Here is an 18,346-nt window from a genome sequence, read left to right on the forward strand (position 1 = left end):
AGTACGACATAAGTATTTAAATAAATTAATTAAATACTAATCATAATATAAGTATTATTAATAATAATAATTTTTAAATTATATCATAAGTATTTTTAATTAATAATGAATTATTAATCATATCATAAGTTTCTAATTAAAATTATTAAATCATAAGTATTTAATAATTAAATCATAATTAAATAATAATTAAGTCTTATAATAATTAAATAATTATTTAATCTTTATTATAAGTCTTTTAATAATTTCTCAAAAACAAATTTAATACTTATCATAAGTATTTTCCTTTAATAATAAAAGTATTATTAATCATAAGTTTAATTAAAATGTTAATTAAATCATAATTAATAATTAAATGATATAATAAATATTTATATCATAAGTTTTAAATAATAAAAATTACTTCTTTTATCATAAGTAATTAATTAATAATGAAATCCATTAATTTAACATAAGTTTAATCATTAACCATAAGTTTTAAGTTTAAAAGTTCATCGGGTCGTATCTTGAGCCCCGGGTGTCGGTTTCGGGCGAGCCACATATGCATTTCCGCCTACTCAAACCACCCAACACAATTATGAACTCAAGAACACTCCAAGAACAGTCCCTAGGTCGTGGATATAAGCCATGACCACACTTGGGAAAATCAATTTACTCAAAACAGTAATTTAGGCACAACGGGTGAACCGTGGCTCGGATTTAGGTGACCCGAACATGAAAATTCGTCCCACCATCAGTCCTAACCAAATGACACACCCTAAAGACACCAAGGATGGTCACAAAGTCGGACCCAACCTTTTTCATGCCAAGAACACCTTTCAATCTTTAACAAAAACCAAATTAAGCATATCTAGGGCTCCGAGAATCGAAACGACATGAATCCGGAGTCTAAAATTAATGTCTTGATGAGAGGAACTCATTTATATACTTTATTTTAACATTTATATCAGTTACAAAGTCAGAAAACACGAATCAAACTGCTGTCCAAATTTTACAAACCGAAAACATATGCAAACGAGTAATTCTACGCATCCAAACAACATTACAACAACTAATAAACATCATACTAATAATATAAACACAAAATACAGAAATATGAATAGAAATTAAAAGTTCTAGGGTTAGGGTTTATACCCTAATCGAGAATCAAAGAATATAGATGTGTAGAGGAGATCGTGTAGAACGCGTTGGTGTTAATTGTTTCTTGATCCAAACAATAATTTTGATGAAGATGGTGGTGATGGTTGGTGTTGGCGACGGCAAGAGAGGGAGAGGGAGGAAGAGAGCACCAAAAATAAAATTAGGTTTTAGGGAAATTGATAAATTAGAAATTAAAACACAAAGTGAGAAAACAAGGGAGTTTTACTCCCTCCCCTTGGTGGTCTCGGCCGAATGGGGTCATGGGGTGGGAACCATGGCCCAAATTTGTTAAATGCTAATTTCCTTGTGGCCCGAAATCCCGAACGAAGCCCGAAACGCGAAAACACGCTTACGCGATTAAAAATCCGGAAAGATAACAAACGCGCGACGAAAAATAAATATAAATACACCTATTAATAATATGATCATAAAATATCATATTTAAAATATTTAGGATTTAAAAATCCCGAAAGCTCGACCGTTGGTTTTAAAACCGAAAAGATTCGCCGGATAGAAATCCGCGAGACGTAGAAACGTATAAATTAAAATATGAATACATATATTCATATAACACATAATAATTATTATATATATATATATTATTACAAAAATAATAATATAGGTCATAGAAATGACGTGGCACACTAACAGTTAACGGTCGTTAAATAATTAACGGAAAAAGATAACGGAAAAAGTAGGGTCGTGGCAGTAGCTACGTGAAAATTGGTAACAAATCTATATTAATCATATCCTAGCTAACTTATATTGTATTATACATGTATTCTAATATATTATGTAATCTTGGGATACCATAGACACGTATGCAAATGTTTTGACATATCATATCGATCCATATATATATATATATATATATATATATATATATATATATATATATTATTTGGAACAACCATAGACACTCTATATGCAGTAATGTTGGAGTTAGCTATACAGGGTTGAGGTTGATTCCAAAAATATATATACTTTGAGTTGCGATCTAGCCTGAGACGTGTATACACTGGGTCGTGGATTTATTCAAGATAATATATATCGATTTATTTCTGTACATCTAACTATGGACAACTACTTGTAGGTTACTAACGAGGACAGCTGACTTAATAAACTTAAAACAGTAAAACATATTAAAAATGTTGTAAATATATTTTGAACATACTTTGATATATATGTACATATTTGTTATAGGTTCGTGAATCAACCAGTGGCCAAGTCTTACTTCCCGACGAAGTAAAATTTGTGAAAGTGAGTTATAGTCCCACTTTTAAAAATCTAATATTTTGGGATGAGAATACATGCAATTTTATAAATGTTTTACGAAATAGTCACAAGTAAATGAAACTACATTATATGGGTGAATGATCGAAGCCGAATATGCCCCTTTTTAGCTTGGTAGCCTAAGAATTTGGGATCAGACCCCCAAATTGACGCGAATCCTAAATATAGATCTATCGGGCCCAACAAGCCCCATTCTGGAATTTGGAATGCTTTAGTACTTCGAAATTATCATGTCCGATGGGTGTCCCGGAATGATGGGGATATTCTATATTCATCTTGTTAATGTCTGTTACCAGGTGTTCACCATATGAATGAATTTTATCTCTATGTATGGGATGTATATTGAAATATGAAATCTTGTGGTCTATTATTATGATTTGATAATATATAGGTTAAACCTATAACTCACCAACATTTTTTGTTGACATTTTAAGCATGTTTATTCTCAGGTGATTATTAAGAGCTTTCGCTGTTGCATACTAAAATAAGGACAAGATTTGGAGTCCATGCTTGTATGATATTATGTAAAAACTGCATTCAAGAAACTTATTTTTGATGTAATATATTCTTATTGTAAACCATTATGTAATGGTCGTGTGTAAACGGTATATTTTAGATTATCATTATTTGATAATCTACGTAATGCTTTTTAAACCTTTATAGATAAAATAAAGGTTATGGTTGTTTTAAAAATGAATGCAGTCTTTGAAAAACGTCTCATATAGAGGTCAAAACCTCGCGAAGAAATCAATTAATATGGAATGTTTATAATCAATATGAACGGGACATTTCAGTACCCGACGAGGCCTAAGAATTGACTAATATGAGTAGGAGTAGTAGGGGTTTCCCATTTGCTAATGGCTTCAATTTTTGCGGGATCGACCTTAATACCTTGATCGCTTACAACGTGACCAAGAAATTGAACCTCCTTCAACCAAAATTCACACTTGGAGAATTTGGCATAGAGTTGTTCTTGTCTCAAGAGTTCGAGCACAAGTCGAAGGTGTTGTTCGTGCTCTTTTTTGCTTTTAGAATAGACCAAGATATCATCGATGAATACAATAACGAACTTGTCGAGATACAGTTTGCACACGCGGTTCATAAGATCCATGAACACTGTCGGTGCATTAGTTAGACCAAATGGCATGAAAAGGAATTCGTAACTACCATAGCGAGTCCGAAAAGCGGTTTTGGAGACATCTTCCCCCTTAATCCTTAGTTGATGATAACCTGAGCGGAGATCAATTTTTGAATATACACGAGATCCTTGTAGTTGATCGAAAAGGTCGTCGATGCGAGGAAGAGGATATCGGTTCTTAACCATCGATTTGTTTAGTTTACGATAATCGATGCACATTTGTAGGGACCCATCTTTCTTTTTAACGAATAAAATCGGAGCGCCCCATGGTGAATGGCTAGGTTGGATAAAATCACTGTCAAGTAGTTCTTGAATTTGACTTTGTAATTGCTGCATTTTGGATGGAGCAAGTCTATACGGTGCACGTGCTACAGGTGTAGCTCCCGGAATAAGATCGATTTGGAATTCTACCGGTCGATGAGGTGGAAGACCCGGAAATTCTTCGGGAAATACATCGGAAAATTCACTAACAATTGGCACATCATCGATATGCTTCTCATCGGTCTCGACTTTCTTAACGTGGGCTAGAATTGCGAAAAAACCTTTACGAAGGTATTTTTCAACTTTGTGGCACGAGACGAGGTTGAGTCCGGTGCAACTCTTATCGCCATAGACAATCAAGGGTTTACCATTCTCGATAGGAATTTGAATTACTTTGAGATCACAAAGGATGTGAGATTTCGTTTTGGCTAACCAATCCATACCAACTATTACATCGAAGCTCCCTAGTTCTATAGTTATCAACTCAATTTCAAACTCTTTACCCATTAAGTTTAACGTACACCCCCGATAAAAATTGTCGGCACTCAATAGTTTTCCGTTGGCCACTTCAATGGTATAAGTAGTATCTAGTGGGAGTGGTGGAGTGCAAAAAGAATGAGTCAAAGTTTTGGATACAAAACTCTTATCGGCACCCGAATCGAATAAACAAGAGACATAAGATTTGTTGAGAAGAAACGTACCCGTGACTAGTTCATTGTCATCTCGGGCTTCCTCGGTGTTAATGTTGAAAGCTCGGTCGCGTGCATTGGGGTTAGCTTTCTTCTTTGGGCATGCATTTCTAAAATGACCCGGTTGGACACATTCAAAACAAACACCCGGTTTTGGTGCATCGGGCCCCTTTTGAGCGACGGGGGCGGCACTTCTACAATCGTTGGTCACATGACCACTTCTTTAGCACCGGTGGCAAAACGGCTTGTCACATTCACCATGGTGATGTTTGTGGCATTTGTTGCAAAAAGGTTTATTTCCGACATAACTTTTCTTGCCATCGGAGGTGAAAGGATTCTTGGCGGGGTTGTTGTTGTTGTAGTTACTTGATTGGGAGGCTTCCCACTTTCTTTTGTTGCCACCCGATTTATCTTCAGCCTTAGGTGTCAGTACTACGATTTCATCTACCGTTTCTATCAATTGGCGGGCCATATTTAAAGCTTCTTGTAGGTTAGCGGGTTTGGATGGCATTAATCCATGTTTGATGCTCTTAGGGAGGCCATCCATGTAAAGTTCAACTCTTTGGGACTCGGGAGTCATGAGAGCCGGACACATTAAGGCTAGCTCGGCAAACTGTTGATTATAAGCTTTGAGGTCATTTCTGACCGCTTTTAAAGTCCTTAGCTCGTGTTCGAGCTTGCGGGTCTCTTCACGTGGGAAGTATTTGGTGATCATCTTTTCCCTTAAATCGGCCCAAGAGAGTGCGTGGGCTTTATCGGTACCCACCGATTGCACATAAGTGTTCCACCAAGTGAGAGCGATAACGGCGAAAGTGTGAGTGAAGTACTTGACCTTGTCTTGGTCTCGGCAATCGCTTATGCTAAAAACGGCTTCCGTTTGCTCAAACCATCCGATAAGCACAACCGGTCCCCCAGTTCCATTGAAAGTGTGAAGTTTGCACCCCATGAAGTTCTTTTAGGAGCACCTCTCACTTGAATTACCGGCTCCATGATTGTTGTTGTTGTTGTTGTGGTTGTTGTTATTGTTGTTGGAGGAGTGACCGGCCATGGCCACATCTACGGCGGTGGCTATCATTTGTTGAAGAGCTTGTTCGGGAGTCTCATTGCGTGGGACCCGGCGGGGAGGCAAAGTTCCTTCAAGACACAAGAATATCGTTGATTAGCATTCTCAATAATACTAATCGTGATATGGAATAAGGATAAAGAGAAAATTTTCCTTGACTCGCCCTAAATTCTTTATGTCATAATGTCGGAACGTTCATATGAGTCACCGTAATATAATCCCGGCAATTATATTACCCTAATTCGTATGTGCATTCGACATTATTTCATAAGGTCAAGGTGGCGTGTCAATCAAATTAGACAATGTGAGATTAAGATGGAATAAAGTTAGATATGAATAGGAGAGTTCGAGTATAAATGCACCAGTAGTCAAGTAAGTCATACTTCAAGTCTATATGCTGACTTTAGTCTAGACTCACTAATGTACCCTATGACTCGGGGTTGACACCAATGAACTCTAAATCCCTACAACCAACGCTCTGATACCATCTGTAGCGACCCGACAAAATCGTCATTGATGGCACCGTCTACTTAGGTCCTGTTACGTGGTCATAAGTCTTTAAAATAATGTTTGACCAAAATATGTCGCATTCATTTCAAATGTAAGGATGTTCAAAGTTTACAAAGTAGTTCAATGACTAAAAGTCACAACGTTTTAAGTACAAATGAAACATATGCGACACAATTTAAGTAAAGTCAAAAGACGCTCCATGTATGCATGTATACTCGACATCCAAGCAAGTAACAAAAGAGTGCGGAAGCATGTATCACATAGCATTCAAGGACCTAAGAAAACATATAGAAAACTATCAACGAAAATGTTAGTGAAATCATAGGTGTATTAGTAACATTGTTTTTGAACCACAAGATTTAATATTTCCATAAAGTTGATTATCTAAATCGTTTGCATTTCAAAAGTTGTTGCACGTTCGCGAGCACCCAATTATCAAAACTTAACTGGTTTGTACCCTGTTACGTAGTGTTAGAACATACACTATACTCGAAAATATATTTCATCCGCTAACGGTAGCGAACCGTCCGAATGAGGGCTCGTCAAGCCCATGTGATCACATAACATAAGTTCACGTTTACACCCTGCAAGTGTAACTAATGATAATTGAATTGAGGCTTTTTGTTCTAACTCACTGTGGAATGTTTGTTTTCGTACTTGTGTTCAAAGCATAAAAGTATGATACGTATATGTTTCTCATCCCATGATTTAAAAGTATAAAAGTTGTTGAAAAGATGAGACTATGATCTCACCTTTAGTGCACGAGTAAATAAGGTACTTCACAAAGTAACGTGTGCAAGAACGAATGCTAGTCTTGACCTAAATAAGTAGATCGTATCAATAACAGTAAACACGGTTGGTCAAAGTTGTTCAATTAGTTCTATGGCTCATTACGACTCGATTATATATCATGTGAATCAATTTGTCAAGTTTCATGCAAGAATCAAGTATACAAGAAGATTAGAACAGTTTAAATAAGTATTAGTTAAGTTTGAATAAAAGTCAACTTTGGTCAAGTCAAAGTCAACGAAAAAGTCAACACGTTCGGGTCGGGTCCCGAACTATTTTTCTAAGTTTCATAATCATATATGAGTATGTTAGAACAAGTTTCATGTTAATCAGAGGTGCGTAGAATAGTTAGAATTAAACGAAAATGTGCACTTTTGGACAGCTGGGGCCCGGAGCACCGCTCAAGGTCTTGGAGCGTCGCTCAGGGTATATGTTCAGCAAATCTGGGCAGTTTGAACACTTAATGCACGAATCCAACTTCAAACAACCATAACTAATGAACCGTAAACATTCAAAACAAGTATCTTATATCGTTGAAAAGGTATTTTGACGAGGAATACAACTAAATACATTTCATCAAACAAAAACATCATTTACAATAATCAAATTCTCGTCGAATGATCATTTTACGCTCACCATAAATGCTTCAAAAATGCATATTGATGATTCAGGAATTAAATGCACACATATAATACGTTGTTTCATAGGTAATTATGCATACAATATAACTAAACACTTACATACAAGATTGCAAAGCATTCAATGCATCAAAAGTCACATTTAAGGCTACCAAACCCTAACTAACAATCATAAAATCCTTAATCATGTTAATGAGGCTTTTCCAAGTCAACTTACATACCAAATTGAAGCTAGTGATACTAGTAACACATTTAATACATGCACTTTCAACATTTAACAACATATGATCAACCAAAACTCAAGATTAAGCAAGTCATCTTTCAAGTTTAAGCTAGTTACATCAAAATAGCAAGAACAGGCAAATAAATCACATAATCATGTTAGACTTGAGCCATAGACACTAATTAACACACTTTTAAGTTTTAAAGATCAAGAACAAGAAATTTAGTGTTTTTAGAAAGTTACCCAAACGAGATGAGGTTGGCATGGAATCGAAGAGGAAGTTGCAAGGATTCCAAATATGTAATTTTTTTTGAAGAACGCTTGCTAGATCGGATTTAGATGATGATTGTATGAATTGGGTGTTTGAGAGCAAAAGTGAAAGTATTAGGAATGGGGAGGATGAAATGAATGGAGGAGATGGATGTTTGACCCTTTGACCTAGTCATGACTTTGGCCACATGGCAATATTGGTCCCTCAAGTTTAAATACGGGTGCGTGAATTAACCAAAAAAATTACCTTAAATACGTAGAATAAGCGAGAGATGTTATAATTAAATAACGGACTTTAAAAAAAATTAAACGTAAAGTAAACAGAAAAGACGGGATGTTATACTTGTGGAGAATAATCAAAGTAGGAGACTTTGTTCCACAAGCAAGTTCAAGACTAGTGAAGTCAACATTTTAAAACAATGATGTGTTGAAACAATTTAATGCATTTTCACTAATTCATGGAGTTCTTCCTAATGAAGAAAGAATAAAGATAATCTCATGTGAAAGTGCAAAAGAATGTTGGTATTCACTATGCTCTCAAGGAGAAGAAAACTCTAGGAGTTTAAAGGGTAAAAGGGTAAGAGAGAATTTGGAGAAGCTTGGAGACTTTGAGTTTCAAGAAAAGGGTTTGAATTGAGATGAAGATGTTTGCCTCATGGGTTCTTGGAATGACTTGAATCAAGATGGTCAAAGTGAAGAAGAGGTTGAATCTCCCTTCAAAGAAGTTGATGTCTCAAGCATGGATTACAATGAGGTACATGTATTCTATCCTTCTAATTATGAAGAATTGTTAGATGATTACAAGACTATTAAATTTGTGTATGATAGTAGTCGTGACAAAGTAAATCTATTAGAAAAAGAGTTACACAAAGTTAGACAACTTAACAAAGTTTTACTTGATGAAAACAACACTTTGAAAAAATTGAAACGATAACTACTTATGATTCATCAAGAGATAAACTTGAAATGAATGTGTGTCACGACTCTAGCAGACACAAATCATGTAATCAAAGTCCATTGTCTATTATTAGGAAAATTGAGAACATGGGAAAAATGGACTAAGCTAGCAATTCAATGGAAGGGATAAGTCAAGGATGGGGTAACCTTAAAATCAATCAAAACCAATGATCAAAATGTTAATAAGAATAATTTTTTCAAGAAGACTTTGAATTAATGAAAGATTTTTTTTACAAATGCAAAATTATTTTTGAAAAATGATTTTAACAAGATTATTGAAGGAAGCTTACTTGCATTAGGATTGTGTGTTTATTTGAAACTATGTATTGCATGCTAAATACAAGATGGATGCGTTTTGTGTATATTATGTGTATGATTGAATATAGATATATATATACATATATATATATATAAATATAGTATATTACGTGTCATTGATGATTAAACATTGGGAGGATGTAATCATTCAATGTTAGGGAAAGAAAACTTGTCCTCAAGTATTCTATAGAACCTAAGAATCGTCAAAACGCGCTCAAAAGAAGTAGAAGTGAAGAAATTGGTGATCAGAAGAATCCACGGCTGAATCACAGCTGACTGCATACTCGACCGTAGATTCATGTTCTATACATTTGGAAATCCTCTCACGGCTAACACCACGGTCGACCGTGCTTCGACCGTGCATGGTCTGATTCTGTTTTAAATTAAATAAAACCCTCACTTTTATTTCATTCAAACTCACTTCAAAACACACACATCTTGCACACGGTTGAGGAGATCGACCGCACGAAGAAGAATACACATTTCTTCAATCTCAATTCCTATTTTCGGTATGATTAATCCTTGCTTTCCTAGCATTCAATTGTGTTTGTATGATGAATTAGGGTTATGAAGAAACCCTAACTAGAATGAATCAAAACTCAAATTGATGCAAACAATCAAAATTGTTCTTGAAGAACAATTTATAAAATATTGTAGTGATGATTGTAGTATATCTATGCATTGATTTAACTTTGGACAATTCTAGGGTTCATTATACATCTAGGTTAGATTTTCATAGAATCATTGTTCATATGATATAAACAACATTGTTGCAAATTGAGTGTGATATTGTTAGATGTCAAAACATGTGTTGATGATGATCTCAAAAGTCTAGAACACATATGAACTTTGTGAAAATCATAATCTAGTTCCAAACTTATTAACACTAATGAAGAAGTGGAAATGTGAAGAATATTAACATCAAAACATCTAAGTATCGATGATAATTAAAGTTTGCAAAACTTGTTGCCTACAATTGAATTATACACTTTGAATTAATTTGAAGTATCATTGTGTAGTAAATGGCAAAAGGAAAGGGCAAGAATGTTGTCGCAAAAAAGAAAGACTCATACGATCCACCATCAGATCTTGAAGAGAGAATTGCTTACAACATTGAATTTCTGACAGGCAGAAAAATCGTTGAAGGAAGAAGAGTTGCTCATACTCAAATGCCTGAACTTGTAAGGCAATTTGAAAAACTCAAATGGAAATCCTTCCTTACTCTGAATGGTCCTATTTATCCTTCTCTCATTTAAGAATTCTACACTAACTTCAACTTCGTGAATGATGAAGTATTCTTCAATCTTCTGGGTATTAATTATCGCTATCCACTCAAGGATTTCGGGATTATGCTGGACGTTCCCACCGATGGCAAAAAATTCTATAATAGGCAACATGATCTATCAAATCTTCCTGACTTCATTTCAGACAAAACTCCTCTGATTGATACGCTATGTAAAGATGATGCTTCTCGAGATGAAATTAAGAAAACTGTTGTACATGGTAAACATCTCCGTCATGAGTATGATATTTGGAACAAAATAATTACTCACAATATCTACTACAAATCCGGAAACTACTCAAATGTCCATGCCACTCAATTCGCTCTGATATGGTGTTTGGAGAATGAAATCAAAATGAATATGGCTTTTCTTATGGCATCAAGGATGAATGGAATCATCACTGAAACCACTCGTGCATTGACTTATGGGTTGCACCTTAATAGAGTGTTTGAATATCTGGGTATCACAAGTGATGACTTCCGTCAACCCAGTCATGTCATATTCAAAGGACCAAAAACTTTAGAAGTAACCATCCGTAAACGAAAAAGAATGATTAGTGAAGCAGGAACCAGTAGAGAAGAAACTGTGATTCCTGACAATGAAAATGAAGAGACAAATGGACAAGTTGAAGAGTTAAGAATAATGGAAAAGATGGATAAATTCTACCAGAAACAAATCCAAAACCTCAAATAGGAGTCAAAGATGATGAAGATGATGAAGGGGGTGATGGGGAAGCTGACATGCAGGAAAAGTGATACTGAGGATGATGACTCGAGTGCGTCGGCCTAAAAATCTTTGAATTAACTTGAGTATTTTATGTAATGTGTAAAACTATTATGCCATGATTGAATGTAGACATGATGCTTTTGAATATTGTAATGTCTTAATTAAAACAACTTGCTCAAAGGAAAATAAGACGTTAACAAATTGAAAATGTGTTGAAGACAAAATGCGGTTGCAATCACGGCTAACCGTGATCCTGACCGCAGATTGACTGCAACTAATTTAAGCTTCAGTGAATACACATCAAAAGCAAACCAATATCACTATTCTACAAACAATATCTAAATACAATCAAACTTTACTCCAACTTTAAATTTCTTGAAGAAAACAATTACTCAAAATGGATGAAAAGCCTTTACTCAAGGTTCCTTAAATTGAGAGATCTTAAAGAACATCTTGCACCTCAAAGCAATGAGTTCTTCAAAACCCTTTCTCTTCTCAAACTCCAAACATCACTCAAATCTCAAAATGTCAAAAGTTCTCAATCATCTTCCATGTAATGAAAAGAAGAACCCTCAAGATGACTCTAGACACATCCAAGAAGAACTTGAAGTGTCCTATGACTATCCTACTCTTCAAGGTGAGTTTGATAAAATTGGATGGGGATCATTTCTTTCACTCAAAACCTACACATTTTCTTCGCTTGTCAAGCAATTCTATTCAAAGTTTGAATTTACCTCTGACCGAAGGGTAAAATTCACTCTGCTTGATCAAGACTGTGACGACCCGGGAATTTCCGACCAAATTTAAACTTAATCTTTATATGAGTTCGACACGATAAGCAAAGTCTGTAATGTTGAGTCTCAAAATTTTTGAACTGTTTACATGGATTCATTTAACCTTTGATTATTCCCGACGATTCACGAACATTTATGTGTAAATAAATATGTAAATAAATATATATATGTTTTTTTCTCTATATATTGTAATGTTTGAATATTAGATATTCAATGTAATTTATTATATATATTACATAACTTATAATATATAATAATAATATCTAATATAATAAGTAATTATAAATCTAATTATAGTTGTTATAGTAATATTATTATCACTTTCTATATTAACATCTATATTTGTATTATTAATATTACTATATAACGTATAGATATAAAGTCTGATGCAGTTAATTTCTTTATGTTATTGTTATCATTATTAGTATCATTGTATTTAGTAAAATTATAATCTTAATTGATATTATGATTATTAAAAGCATTATTATTAACTTGATTACAAAAATTATCATTTTATTTAAAAATTATTATTCTTACTAGTATTATTATGATATTAATATTATCTTTATTATTAGTAATAATATTATTATTATACTTACATTACTATTAGTTAAAATAGTAAGGGTATCAATATGATATTCCGTAAAAGATTAATCATAATCTATAAATATAAATATATAAAAATAAGAGTCATACATATATAGAAATATATAAATACAAATATATATATATATATATATATATATATATATATATATATATATAAACAAATATATATTAGGAAATCTGTATTATTATTATTATTATTATTATTATTATTATTATTATTATTATTATTATTATTATTATTGTTATTATTATTAGTATTATTATTAGTATTATTAATATACTTATTAATACTAATTATATATAGTTATTAATACTAATTATATATAGAATATAAATACAGATATATATCCCATAAATTACGGGGTTCGGTTTCACTTAACTATCACGTATATCAAATTTTTTGTTTCTGTCTCACAAGCTGTTAAACGATTTTACCCTTTCTGTTATCAATTAATCCTTTCCTTTTATTTTTTTATTTTTTGCTGTACTGGGCGATTCCAATTGTCGACCACATTGTTTTAAATTAATCAATTTAGGTAATTTTGGAAGATATTCGATGTTCTATCATCACATACAATTATATAATACTGTTATGTGTTTTCATTTAGGGAAATTAAAACAGAAACTATAAAATGAACCACTTTTACTCTGTTCTTCCTTATTTCATCAAAACTTTAAATTTAAATTTATCTCAAAAACTAGAAATGCAGTTTAGTTGGAAATAAGTCCCTTAAACTATCTGGAAAGTATCAATTTCCAATTTTTAGTATCGAAATCAAATTTTGAAGTCAAAGTTAATTTCTCAAAAAGTCAAACCGAGTGTTCATCAAGAAATTTGGATTCGTTATTATGTTTCAGGTTAAATTAACGAATCCAATAGTTTATATGAATGATTTTCAAACTAATTTTTGTAGAAACCTCTGTCTAAAAGTGATCAAATTTTAAAATCAAGATTGAAGTTCTTCGCGTTTTTATTCCTTCACACCTATTTTGATTTTTTTTTCTTTGTGTTGTTTTGATGGCTGTTAATTAAAAATAGAAGTTACGATTTGTTCTGCTTCATTTACGACCCAAAACAAATCAAGGTATTTATAATACTAGTCGACTTTGAAATTGATAAGGGAGAAGAAGAAGAAAGGATCACCAAATAATAAGGGTTAATTATAAATGAAATTAAATATTAATAGAAAAGTGAGCCAGCTCAGTTGGTTAGAGGGAGTGTCGAGTTATCGAGGGGTCTTGGGTTCGAGTCTCCTCCGGGACAAATCTTTTTAGAAAAGGTTCCAAATAGGTATATACTTTTAATTTAATTTCAATTATTATTATTAACATTAATATTATTATTATTATTATTATTAACATTATTAATATGATTATTATTATTGTTATTATAGATGCACTAAGATTAATAATATAACTTCTATTATTACTAATACTATCATCATTATCAAGTAATATTATTTAGTATTATTGTCATTATCACTAATACTAATATCGTTATCATTACTAGTATTATCAATTAAAAATTATTAATATTATCATGACTACCATTATTATTATTAGTAGTGTTATTATTGTATTATTATGATCATCATCATATGATTATGAACATGTTAAACAACATTCGTGTTACGAAATTATAATAAAAGCGATATGATAAAAATTATGAAAATTGGTTATAATTAATTGAATACATGTACAATTATGAATATGATTACGAATTTAAGTTATAGACTCTGTAGTCATAAGTAAGTATTAGTATTATTATTAGTAGTATAGTTATTAAGATAAGAATTAGTATTATTATTATTATTTATAAAATCATTATTTTTATAGTTATTATTATTAGTAGTATAATATCATTATAATCAAAAACAACTTTTATTACTATTATTGATATTATATTACCAAATAAACATTTTGTATATAAAATATACTTTTAGTAATATTACATATAAGTATATAATAATCATATTAACATTTTATATATAAATATTCATATATAACAACTTAAGTATTTTAAAATAATACTAACCAAATATATATTAATATAACTATATAGATATTAACCATTTTGAATATATACACAAATTAAATATATAACATATAAATTAAGATATAATAAATGAATTTGTTCGATTACGATTATGTGTATTAATAAATATACAAATGATATAGGTTCGTGAATCCGAGGCCAACCTTGCATTGTTCAATGTCATCATATGTATTTTTACTACAAAATACAGTATTGTGAGTTTCATTTGCCTTTTTACCCTTTATATTTTTGGGCTGAGAATACATGCGCAATTTTTATAAATGTTTTACGAAATAGACACAAGTAATCGAAACTACATTATATGGTTGAATGATCGAAGCCGAATATGCCCCTTTTTACTTGGTTACCTAAGAATTAGGGAACATCACTAATTTTGAGAATTAGTGCACGCCTAATTGACGCGAATCCTAAAGATAGATCTATTGGGCCTAACGAACCCCATCCAAAGTACCAGATGCTTTAGTACTTCGATGTTGTTTTTATCATGTCCGAAGGATTTCCCGAAATGATAGGGGATATTCTTATATGCATCTTGTTAATGTCGGTTACCAGGTGTTCAATCCATATGAATGATTTTTGTCTCTATGCATGGGACATATATTTATGAGAACTGGAAATGAAAATCTTGTGGTCTATTAAAATAATGGAAATGATTATTTATGTTAAACTAATGAACTCACCAACCTTTTAGTTTACACTTGAAAGCATGTTTATTCTCAGGTGTGAAAGAAATCTTCCGCTGTGCATTTGCTCGTATTAGAGATATTACTTGGAGTCATTCATGACATATTTCAAAAGACGTTGCATTCGAGTCGTCGAGTTCATCAAGATTATTACTAAGTTAATTATAGTTGGATATATTATGAAATGGTATGCATGCCGTCAATTTTTGATGTAAAGCAAGTTTATCTTTTAAAAACGAATGCAATGTTTGTAAAATGTATCATATAGAGGTCAAGTACCTCGCGATGTAATCAACTATTTTGAATCGTTTCTAATCGATATGGACTTCGTCCAGATGGATTATGACGGGTCTATACAATTGGTATCAGAGCGGTGGTCTTAGCGAACCAGGTCTTGCATTAGTGTGTCTAACTGATAGTTGTTTAGATGCATTAGTGAGTCTGGACTTCGACCGTGTCTGCATGTCAAAAGTTTTGCTTATCATTTCTAGTCGAAAATCATCTGCTTATCATCCTTAGGAAATTACCTGCTTATCATTCTTAGTCTAGACATGTCGTACTGCCTCTATATAACACCCCACCAAATTACCATCTGACGGCATGTTAATTTCGGTCCCACAGTTAACAGTTACGCCCTCTATATGAGACGTTTAAAGCAATCGCATTTAATTTTATTTAAAAATATTAACTTTCAAAACATAAGTCAACAATCCCAAAATAGAAACACTGTTGTGATCGTAATCACAAGCCAACAGTATTTAAACAGTATAAAAGTTTTAAATGCGAAAGTAAATAATGTTCTTTAAAATCAAATGCTGACTCCACGGCCAGTCATGCAGCAAACATAGCGGAAGCATACCTCTTAAGGACCTGAAAATACAACACGCAAAAACAGGTCAACAAATAATGTTGGTGAATCTACAGGTTTAAAGTAATGTAACAGTATCTGAAAAACAGTTATCAGAAAAATAGTTTGATTTCCTTGACCACCAGATTCTATCGCTTGCATAAACCGAGCACCTGAATACTAGCAATGACCCGAGTATAGAAACTACTACACCCGACCTTAAATGTTATACACTTGTTCAAATGTATTTAATGTTCAAAGTAAATGCACCACTGCTTTTATAGTGGGTGAGGTTGTCAACCTAACAGATCCGTCCATCTAAATTGTGCTTACACCGATGGTATTAAAAGTATTCAAGCTAGAGGCTTTTTGAACAAACTCATTATGCATATGTGTAGTACTCATGTCAATATAAAAGTAATTGAAAATGTAAATATAACATCATGTATTCTCATCCCTGAAAACATGTAAAAAGCGGGACTGTAGACTCACCTTTGAATAAGCTCGGAATGAAAGACAAATGACTTGTACGGTTTAGACCCGAGTAATGTAACCTAAGTATACGTATGTAGGTTGGTCAATATATGTATCTTATATATGTGTGGTTTCATAGTGTACATTGTCTTATTGCTCAACTCGACGTGTTTCAAAATAAAAGTCAACTATATCATGCAAGTCAAACAAAGTCAACCGAAGTCAAACCGAAAGTCAAACTTGGTCAAAGTAGTCAAATAAAGTCAAAATCAGTAGGTTCATGCCAAATATTGGTAAATAAGTCAAACCTAAGTCAAACAATACGTTTTAGGTCATGAATGATCATTTTCACAATTTCAGTTTATCGTCATGCACAAAATTTATGAACACGTAGCATACTTAGCACATTATCTCATAGTACAAAATTCACGTAAATATGACAAACTCCAGATCATAAATATACTTAAAATTGATTCCAAAAAGTCTGTCCAGGACTCATACGACAATTAAAAGTCAGGAATCAGAAGGGATACATTTGGGGTTTGCCAAGTCAGTTTCTGACCGCGCACTGATTTCATTTTGGCTATAACCGGAGTTAGGAACATGAAATTGATACAAAACTAGTGGCCATAGTTCAAAGACAAATCAAAGTAACACATATCAAAAATCTAGCAACTTTTTATAAGCCAATTGGTACAGTTTATTCGTGCAAGTTGAACATTCAGTTTTCAGCTCAAATCAGAATTTACATAAAGTATGGCTCTATTGTGCCCAATGTATAAGGTTTCAGAGATTGACATAAACTAAAAATAACTCACATATCATGTTAAGTTTCATTTCCCAGAAGCATACATTCCCAAACAATTCACAAAATCCACAGAGTACAAAACCGTGTGCATTTTAGAGATTCGATTCTCATTTAGTTAGTCACATTCGCATATGATTATCCGAAGATCTAAATACAATTAGCCTATGATATCCACAATAAAGATGAATTAATTTTTGTCTACTTTTCAAATATTTAAATCTTTAATCACATAAGTTAACACATTTCATCATACAAGGTTATTTTCATGCAAGTGCTGTATAAAACTACTTTTACACTAATTCTAGCATATCTCGGGCTTTACATAAGCAAACGACATGATATCCTAGTCTAACTTGAGTGTTTTTAAATTATATTTCCATTGGTATAAGTCTCACACACCAATTCTTTTTCTATCAATACCAGATTTCTGATCAAGCAACAAAAACACAACGATAATTCAAATCGACATAACTTAATCATACGGAAACGAAATCAAGCGAATCCAAAGCCTAAACTCAATAGTTTTTCGCAAGGAATCTGATTATAACATAATAATTAACATTTGAAAAACTTAATTTTTCTGATCAAACAAATGCAAATTCGTTTTTAAACTCTAGCGCATCAAACAATCAAAATAACGATTACAATTAACACGTACGCGTATAGACTTGAGCAATTGACAACATAACTATAAAACTTTAATAAAATTCAGATTTTAAGAATTAGGGTTTATGCAATTATACCTTTGATCGCGAAAAGAATTATATCAACGCGTAG

The sequence above is a fragment of the Rutidosis leptorrhynchoides genome, chromosome 7 (genome assembly GCF_046630445.1).
Source record: "Rutidosis leptorrhynchoides isolate AG116_Rl617_1_P2 chromosome 7, CSIRO_AGI_Rlap_v1, whole genome shotgun sequence".
Lineage (NCBI taxonomy): Eukaryota > Viridiplantae > Streptophyta > Magnoliopsida > Asterales > Asteraceae > Rutidosis > Rutidosis leptorrhynchoides.